This window comes from Hemiscyllium ocellatum, unplaced genomic scaffold (genome assembly GCF_020745735.1).
Source record: "Hemiscyllium ocellatum isolate sHemOce1 unplaced genomic scaffold, sHemOce1.pat.X.cur. scaffold_255_pat_ctg1, whole genome shotgun sequence".
Taxonomy (NCBI): Eukaryota; Metazoa; Chordata; class Chondrichthyes; order Orectolobiformes; family Hemiscylliidae; genus Hemiscyllium; species Hemiscyllium ocellatum.
In genome coordinates this window covers 134,444-143,348 of record NW_026868131.1, presented here as the reverse complement: position 1 = coordinate 143,348, position 8,905 = coordinate 134,444, and the positions used below count along the sequence as shown (strand labels likewise).

Sequence of the window (8,905 nt, the reverse complement as noted above, 5' to 3'; positions counted from 1 at the left end):
CACACATAGGCGACCATATTGACCTTTAAGGGGCCCTATTCTCTACCAAGTTATTTTTATTTAGCCCTTATTGAAACTCACACAAAGGCTTCTGAAATCAACCATATCCACCGTACCAACACCCACCCCCACCACAACCTTATCTATTCTGCCAGTTATATTCACACCAACAAATAAAATCCAACAGGCTCTAAAACAAATTCTCTTTTATAAAATTTGTTTCTAAGAGTCCAGTTACTTTTTATTGATATGTTGTTTCTCACTTATTGCAACATGCTCCTGACTTTCTGTCAGGCTAACAGTACTTGTTTTTAGACTGGAAACATAAAGGTTTGTGCGAGTTCTTGTTTATCAATAAGAAAAAAAGTAGCTTACAAGGTCTTCAAGTAATAGAGAAGGCAAATTAAATGCTGCCTTTTTTTAACAAAGGGAATGGAGGCTAAATATAGGGAGGTCTTACTAAAACGATGCAAGGTTCAAGTCAGATTACATTTAGAATATTATGAACAGCATGTGTGCCCGAAGGAAAGATATTGTTGTATCAGAGGCAGGCCAGATAATTTTCACTCGGATGATATTGGGAATGGAGGGATTTTATAATAAGAAGTGGAGTAGATTGAGAATGAACCAATTACAGTTAAGAAAAATGAGAGAGAAACTGAAAGAAACATGCAAGATTCTGAAGTGCTTTGATCGGTTAAATGCTGGGAAGTTAGAAAATAGTACAGTGCAGCATTGCAATAGGCCCTTCGGCCCACCACAATGTTATTCTCAACTCATCCTATCTGAATGTACATGGTCCATATCCCTCTATTCCCTGACTGTTCATGTTTCTGTCGAAATGCCACTTCAAAACTTTACTCACATTTCTGTTTCAAGACCTCGCTTGGCAACTTCCACTCTCTGAATAAAAGATCTTGCCTCACACACATCATTTAAACTTTCTCTTTCTCACCTTAAACCTCTGCGCTCTAGTATTTGAAACTTATACTTTGGAAAAGAGATTCTGACTATCCACATTATCTATCCTGTCCTAGCGTTATATTCCTGTACCTGGTCGCCTGTCAGCCTCTGATACTCTCACAAAGCAATCCATCTTTGTTTAATTTCCTCTTATACCTAACACACCTTTAAAAACACAATACTGGTAACGTGTTGATAAACCCTTTTTGTACCCTCTCCGAATCCTCCACATCCTTGCTTTTTTGAGATGAGATCTGCACACAGTACTCCAAATGTGGTCAAACAGAAGTTTTATACAATTACAACATCAGATGCAAATCACGATACCAACGTTGTGACCGATGAAGGCCAGAGTTCGATTTGCTTTCTTTCCCATCTGAAACACTTCTGTTCCTATTTTCAGGATTTCACTGTCTAGCACCAAAATCATAATAGAAACGTCAAAGATTTTACTCTGCCGGGAGGTTATACAAATGTTGATCCCTGTTCCATTATGAAAACTTGGGAAGCTGACAAAGTGTGACATCAAACAAGCGATCAAAGAAGTGGGTTTCAAGGGGTATTTTGTCACATAAAACGAAGTTTGTATCACAAAACTGATTTGACCGAATTTGTTCTGCTCGAGGTCATCATCTTTTGTCAGACTCAAAACGACTCAGAATTTAGTTCTTCCATAACTCAGTGGTTCGAGGCTGGTTTTGTAAACCAGCGGTTGTAACCTCCATTCTCACGGCAGCCTTGCTGAATTTCCTTACAACTTTGCAACAAGCATCCGAAGGTGCGTTGTGTGTGTTGATAGGACTTATTTTTGAAGGAAAAGCTGAAAGTCATTTTTTGCGCAGACCAGGCCTCATCCATTTCAGTTTGGAAGTCCACATCCGTGTTTTTCCCCTGAGGACCATGTGGATGTCAATCTTCTGATGCGAAGAATGCCTTCGTTTGGCAGGAAGAAAAACGTGACTCATTAGAAGCAGTAAACTAACGGTGAAACAGTGGGGGAACGAAAACTTACAGGAATGCGGCTGTATGCTCCTGTTCCTTATGTAGAGACAGGAATGCGCTGGAATCCAAATTAAAACGGCTGGAAGATCACAGCTAGCCATTCTGCCTCACAGGTGGATACATCGACGGTTTGCAGATACCAAATATTCACAATTGGGGCAGTCTTCGAAGGACAGCCTCCTGTCAGTTTACACCTCTGCTTTTGTCAACAGAATCGGATTTTAAAGCTAGTAGTGAAGAAAGAAGAGGCCAAACGGTTCAATTCCTCATTTTATGTTAGTTGGGATGTCCTGAGGCCTTTGTCACTCTCAAAAGATGTGTCTGTATAGTTCCATCTATGGGTCAAAATGAGGTTCAGTTCTCCGCCAGGTCATGAACAAACGTGACGGTATCTGACTTCAGTCTCTGTCGCTGGTTCATTTGAAATTAAAACTTTACATGGAAAGTCTCATTGAGATGAACACTTCAGACGTCAGGCTGTGGACCAAGTAGTGGTAACTGGAAAGGAGAATGGATGGATGTTTGATGACTGGTACTGACATGATTTATTATTCTGTGCTGTAAAAGCACGGTGTCACGAACATTCTTTTTCGATAGAAATGTCTCATCACAGGAAAAGAAAGCTATGCTGTTAAGAGAAGACACAATTGCACATGCTGTCCTACCTGGTCGACCAGTGGTTCTAATGCAGCACTTTCACCGTTGTGGTTTGGGTTCATTTCTAGGTCAGGGAATCAGAATTTATTGTTCCTGGTCAGGGTAACAACAAAGTAGAGCATCTTTGACAGGAATCACATGACAAACGCGTCCACATGTGCCTTGCAATATTGTACACGGCCATAAGGTGGTCCACTGGTTATCACTGCTGCCTCACAGCGCCAGAGATGTGATTTGCCTACAACTGGGTTGACTGTCAGTAAGGTGCGAACTTCAGGCGCAAATGAAGAGAAAGATTGTTCTGTGAGCGTTAATCCCTGGAGGACTGGGTGTGCATTGTTTGCAATGAATAGCCAGTTTCTGAACTATAGTCATTCTATGTTCCCTTAGTGTGTTGCTTTAGCAAATGTTCAGACCAGGGAGAAAAGTGAGGAAAAACAGTCACTTCCCAGTCAGGGATTGATCCATTACGCGACAACCAATGGATTCACTTTTGCCTGAACTAGCTCCTATTTTCCCTACATTGGTAATGGCAGTACACAGCATTAGACCGGGTTTTAATGTGTTGCATTGGACCCAGCATCCTTTCCCAACATTGGCTATACAGGGATATAAAGAGATAATAATAAACATGGATGGCGATGACTGTAATGAAAAGACGTCAGGAAGAATGGACAGTGTTTACTTGGAAACAAAAAAATGTAAAGGAAGCCATCGATGTAGTGAGGGGTAATGCCATTTGAAAAGAAAAGGCGAGGTTTCATGTGTTGGTGGAAAAAACGAATAGATCATGTGACGTGACACCAGGTAAAACTGAGTTGTGTCCATATGGAAGGTTTCCAGGCGATGAGAATTTGGTGAGAGTAAACAGGAGGGAAATTCCTTCATTCGGATGGATCTATATCAAAACTTTAGAACTTCAAAACCAGCGATGAATGATAAAGAGAAATTTGGAAAGTTTTCCTTTTCCTTCTACAGCAGTTGAATTCGAAAACGATTTCTTCTTCGCTGGAAAGATTATTGAGAAGCTGATCCTAATATATTTGTGAAGACACGTGCAGACACGCGAGGAATGAATTTCACCGTGACAGGGAATCTGGCCGGCCATGATGGGTACGCTTTATGTTCACACTCTGTAATTGGTTAAAGTTAATTGGATAGAAAGTTCATAACACCTTCAACTGAGTGCGACTAAGTACAGCATGTGCTGATTGTGAGGAAAGGTTCAGCAGCTTGTTCCACGTAAACTTTTATAAATTGTACAAAAAACTGAGCATGAAAGGGAAGCCAGTTAGCTCAGTCCGCTGCATAACTGGTTTATGATATAAAGTGAAGCCAACAGTGTGGGATTAATTCTCGAAATGTCTCAGCATACACTCAGGATCATGATCTCCCGACTCAGCTAATACTTTAGACGATGGCGATAATCAAAGTGAAACTATACTATCGTGAGTGGGAACTGACCTGCCAATGTAATGCACCTTTATCCTTTCATGTGTTGCATTGGAACATTTGGCTGCAATCACAGAGAAGGGAGTGAGTCCATATACTGCTCACTCATCTCCCCCAAAATATCCATTAACAAGACACGAAAAATATTCCTGCTGCAATTCTGTAATCTTCACAGCAATACTTAAAAACATCGTTATCGTTTCGATTCCAGTTTTTCTGATAACAGTCAAAATGTCCAATGAGATAAATCTAATATTTTGTGGATTGCTTTAATGGCCTGTGCGAGCTTGCAGCAACACCGGTAATATGTAAAGAGCTAAACATCCTTTCCAGAATTTAACACAGCGCAGGATCAGCGGTATGAAAGACGTCATTGTTTGCAAAAATTACCTCTGTATCTCTGTTGAGTGTTGGGTATTCACTCAGGGAGTATTTATGGCTTGTCTTAAGTAACTGAGGCATTTCCTAAGGACAGAGCACTCCAAGAAATCATATTTTTTTAGAATAAATGTTGTTTTACTCAACGTTCTTTTGTAACTTTTAAATATATATGCACAGACATATACATGCATGCGCACATACATTTATATCTGTGTGGATATATAAATATGCGCATATTTGTGCATGTGTATGTGAATTCAGGACATTAGTAATGGATAGTTGGCCATTTGAATGTTCTTCCTATAGAATGTGAGAGCGTAGAGATTACAATAATGTCCCAGAAATGTGGTGGAAATGTGGCATAGAAAAAATGTGGCGGAAATCGACTTTATTGAATGCTGCGTACGTTTACAGTGGTGTCCTGCGTTGATCACCGGAAATGTCATGTCGCCACTGGACTGGGGTTTTCCTTCGATCGGTTTCACTTCGTCAGGGAATTCGATTCACTGAAATTTCACCAACTTCCATCGGCATGTTCATATGAACATCGACCCACACTGCACACAACGACAACAATATTCAGCATACTGCACCCACGAGGACGTGGCATGGTTTTTATAAACAGTGAAGATTGAATAATGTTATGCAAGGGCAACGTGAATTCCAATTTAATTGCTGAAGACGCAAGAATCCAGAGTAAGATTCAAAATGTCAGAACTTCACGTTCATTACCTTGGCCAGAATTCCAGCCCAGCAAAGGGGAAATCTGTCCCTGAATCCCCTGAATCCATGCAATTGCTTGCTCCAGGTGTCCACTTTGAAACCCATGCGAAGCAACATTCAGCCTGAAGGAGAACTCGTCAGAACCCTCCGCTGTCTGATCTAAAGCTGAAACAAGAGCTGTCTATTCCAGCTGGAAGGAAGGGGATGTGGAGGTGAGACTAAAATATTTCGTGGCGTTTCATTCATATTGTTCTTAATGTGATTGTTTAAAAACCTGGTCCAGAAGTGGCACAGACACAAAGGAGCCCATTGTTAATACCGATTTCGTCCCGCTCCGTGATTCCATATCATCATGGCTGACACAACAATTTTGTGTCTTTTTCCAGCCTATACACATCATCGTGTTGCCTACTGACTAACAGATGTTTATTGACATCGAAAATTTAAACTTGTGAGAGTAAAATGTTCCCTTTCGGGACAGTTGAGTTTCTGCATGAATACTGTTGGTTTTGCAGATGAGCAGCCGAGTCTGCTCTGACCACCTTCCAAACCATAAACCAAAATTCGACTCTGATGGGACTTGAACCCACAATCTTTGAATTGCAACCTGACCAGTCATTGATATAGAAGTCCAACGCGCTATCCATTGCGCTACAGAGCCGCGCTATTGCACTTTGTTTAGCACACAAATTTGCCTTCGACCCATTGCGTTCAGGACAACCATCTCGCATCTGTCTGTCCTCGTCACACGTTCCAGTGCCTGTACCTTATCCACGTGTGCTCTGGCTCTTCAAGTGTTCGACTACAGACTGTTGGAACGTTCTCATGATACTTAGCTTTACCACATGCTCAGATAATGTTTTCCAGATAAGCAACACTCTACTGGTGAAAGCATTCTCCCAAAATCTCCTAAAAACATCTTGTCTCCTGTATTTCATTTATGTCACTCTATTCCTTCCCAACACAGGCTGATCCCTCTCATACATATCTATCCTCTTCATAAAATGTGCACGTTAATCGGTTAACTCAAACAGCCTTAACCTGCTCTTCGATAAACACCCCCAACCTAGCTCGTCTACCTTCACAATGGGAATGGTCCAGGCCTTGCCATTCTTGTCACCTCCTCTGAATATCTCACCCTGCAATCAGACGCTTCCAGAAGTCTGGTGGTTACAACGGACAAGCAAAGTTCACTGAAGTAAAGCCAAAAGGTATGGTTAAAATCAACAGCTCGTGTCCATATCTCATGAGAAAGGAAAGTTAACATTTCGAGTCCAATGATCTGTCTTCGGAACTGATGGGATGGAAGGGTGGGTGAAGAATGTGGAAGAGGGTGGAAGGGTTCTAAAATGATTGAACTCGATGTTGAGTCTTAAGGTTTGCATGGTCTGTCTGTATAAAATGAGTTGCAGGTCTTCCAGCTAGTGTTATTCCTTGAAGGAGCACTGCAGCAAACCAGAGACCGGAATAGTGGCCTGGGAACACAGTGTCTCGATTAGAGTGAGGCTGGAATTGTACAGTAGTTCAGGCAGCATCCAAGGAGCAGTAAAATCGACGTTTTGGGCAAAAGCCCTTCATCAGGAATACAGTCAAAGAGCATGAAGGGTGAGAACACAGTGTAATGTTGAAGTTACAGGAGACTCGGAGATCGGGTTAGTTTTTGTTGATTCTGGACAGAACGTAAGTGCTCTCAGTTTTGTCACCGACTCTGTTTTCCTCTCTCCATTGCAGAGAGATCACATTCTGAGTAGACAATACAGTTGCCTCTATTAAATGAAGTGCAGACAAATCTCTGGAAGATGTGACTGGAAGTTTCCACAGTGAGGAGAGACATCAGAAACCAGCAGGAAATGTAGCTTACTACATAGAACGTTAAAGGAAGTGCAGGCACTTCGGCCCTCGCTGTTGTAGCTACCTGTGAAAATAATGTGATGTCCATAGAAATGGAAAATTAGCATTTATTTTGAAACAATAAAAGCACAGGGAAACAAAGAAGTAAGAACCTGACTTTGCAGAGGCAAGTTTTGCAGACAGAAAGAAAAAAAAATGTAAAGTTAAACCGAACTTATAGCAGACTTACAGGCCAGTAAACGACCATATCACCAGACAAGGAATGGGGAAAAAAAACAACTCCGTATCTGGGAAGGAACTCGAATGTTTCAGGTCCCTGACATTGAGGTGTTGATAAGAAAAGCGAATTCTATTGTCAAGGGAAAATGTATTATATGTGGAAGATGCACCAGTTACCTTTTTGTTAGATACAAGGGCAACATAATCAGATGTTAAATCTAGGCAGTTGAGAGAGTCGACGAAATGGATGCAATAGGATTCGTGACAGGAGAGAGATTAACCGCACCCCTATTGTGTGAAACCAGTAATTGTGTAACATTCCAATTCTCATTTCATTTCTCGGAATTCTGTCCTTTAAATCTGATGGCTGGCGATCTCATAGTGAGGCTGGTGTCGGATTTGTGCAGTACCCCGACAGGCTTGCAGGTAATACAAAAAGAAGATTGAACAGCGCAGGCTGTAAAACCCGACTCACGACACCTGATGCATGGCTATGAGTGATGATTACCCAGAGAGCCATATGTTCAGTGAGCGATTCTCTCGCCCAGGTAGCAAGTAACCATGTAAATCCCATAAACACCGATTTTCATGCTGGAGATATGAGGCACTGCACAGCACGCACACACTGTCATGGCCCTTAAAAATCATAGGGGAAGGATTGTTTTAGGAGATTGTTTGGACCAGATCAGTTATTATTGTCCAATTTTATTAGAACGATCACAGATGTGCAGGCAATGTAAACTTATCCAAAATATCTGTGAGGCAAGTAGACCCTATCTTTTTGATGTGGAACGCTCCTTTCCTCAAGTACCATTGGCGAACACATCCAGTGACAGGTGGCAGGATTTGGGACCAGGGGTACTACTACTGGCACAAAAAACGAAAGCTTGTATCTTCAGGGACAATGTGCGTATCTGCTTCGATGCAGATATAAGGACATATATGGAGAAATTAAACTGGCTAACTCAGGCAGATAGGGCTGTCCAGGTAACCCTCACCAAGGGGTAGCCTAGCGTTGACCTGTGGTAGATGTCTCGGACCAAAGGTTAAGAACGGTCCATACTGAGTGCAAGGCAAAAGGCAAACGTGATGTGGGGTTCATACGAAGCTGTGAAACCAAAAGAATAAGCCCGAAGTCTCAGTCTCGTCCTTGCAGAACACAAAGCCAATTAAATCCCGAGGCTGCAAAAGGCATTACTCCAATCTTTGAATCCCTCCTGAAGTGTGAAGTGATAATTCCCTGTGGATAATCACCAATGAGAGCCCCCATTTTTCCAGTCAAAAAGGCAAACATTTCAGGTGAAGCGGGGAAATGGAGGTTGTACAAGACCTGCAGTTAGTCAATTATGCTGTTGTTCCGCCCTCCCCAAATGTTCTTAATCCTTGTATTATATTAGCCCAAATCCACCGGACAGTGGAATTAGCAAATGCCTTCTTTAGTGTAGCGGTACACCCAGAAAGTCAATTCTGGTTCACTTTTCCATTCAAAGGCAAATTGTATACATTCAGGTGAATGGTCTCTTTCCAGTATGAACGCGTTTGTATTTCAGCAGATTGCCAGAATCAATTAATTATCTCAAATCACAACGAACGAATGGTCTCTCCTCTGTGTGAACTCAATGGTGCCTCAGCAGACTGAATGACTGAAAGAATCCTT

General features: G+C 41.8%; 1 non-coding gene across 1 annotated transcript; it reads right to left on the bottom strand.

The window, feature by feature from the left end:
• Nucleotides 1-5,743: 5,743 nt before the first annotated feature.
• Nucleotides 5,744-5,839, bottom strand: trnar-ucu (transfer RNA arginine (anticodon UCU)). Its single transcript has 2 exons — nucleotides 5,803-5,839; nucleotides 5,744-5,779 (listed from the first exon to the last, which is right to left on the bottom strand). It is a non-coding gene; the product is annotated as a tRNA-Arg (tRNA).
• Nucleotides 5,840-8,905: the final 3,066 nt, after the last annotated feature.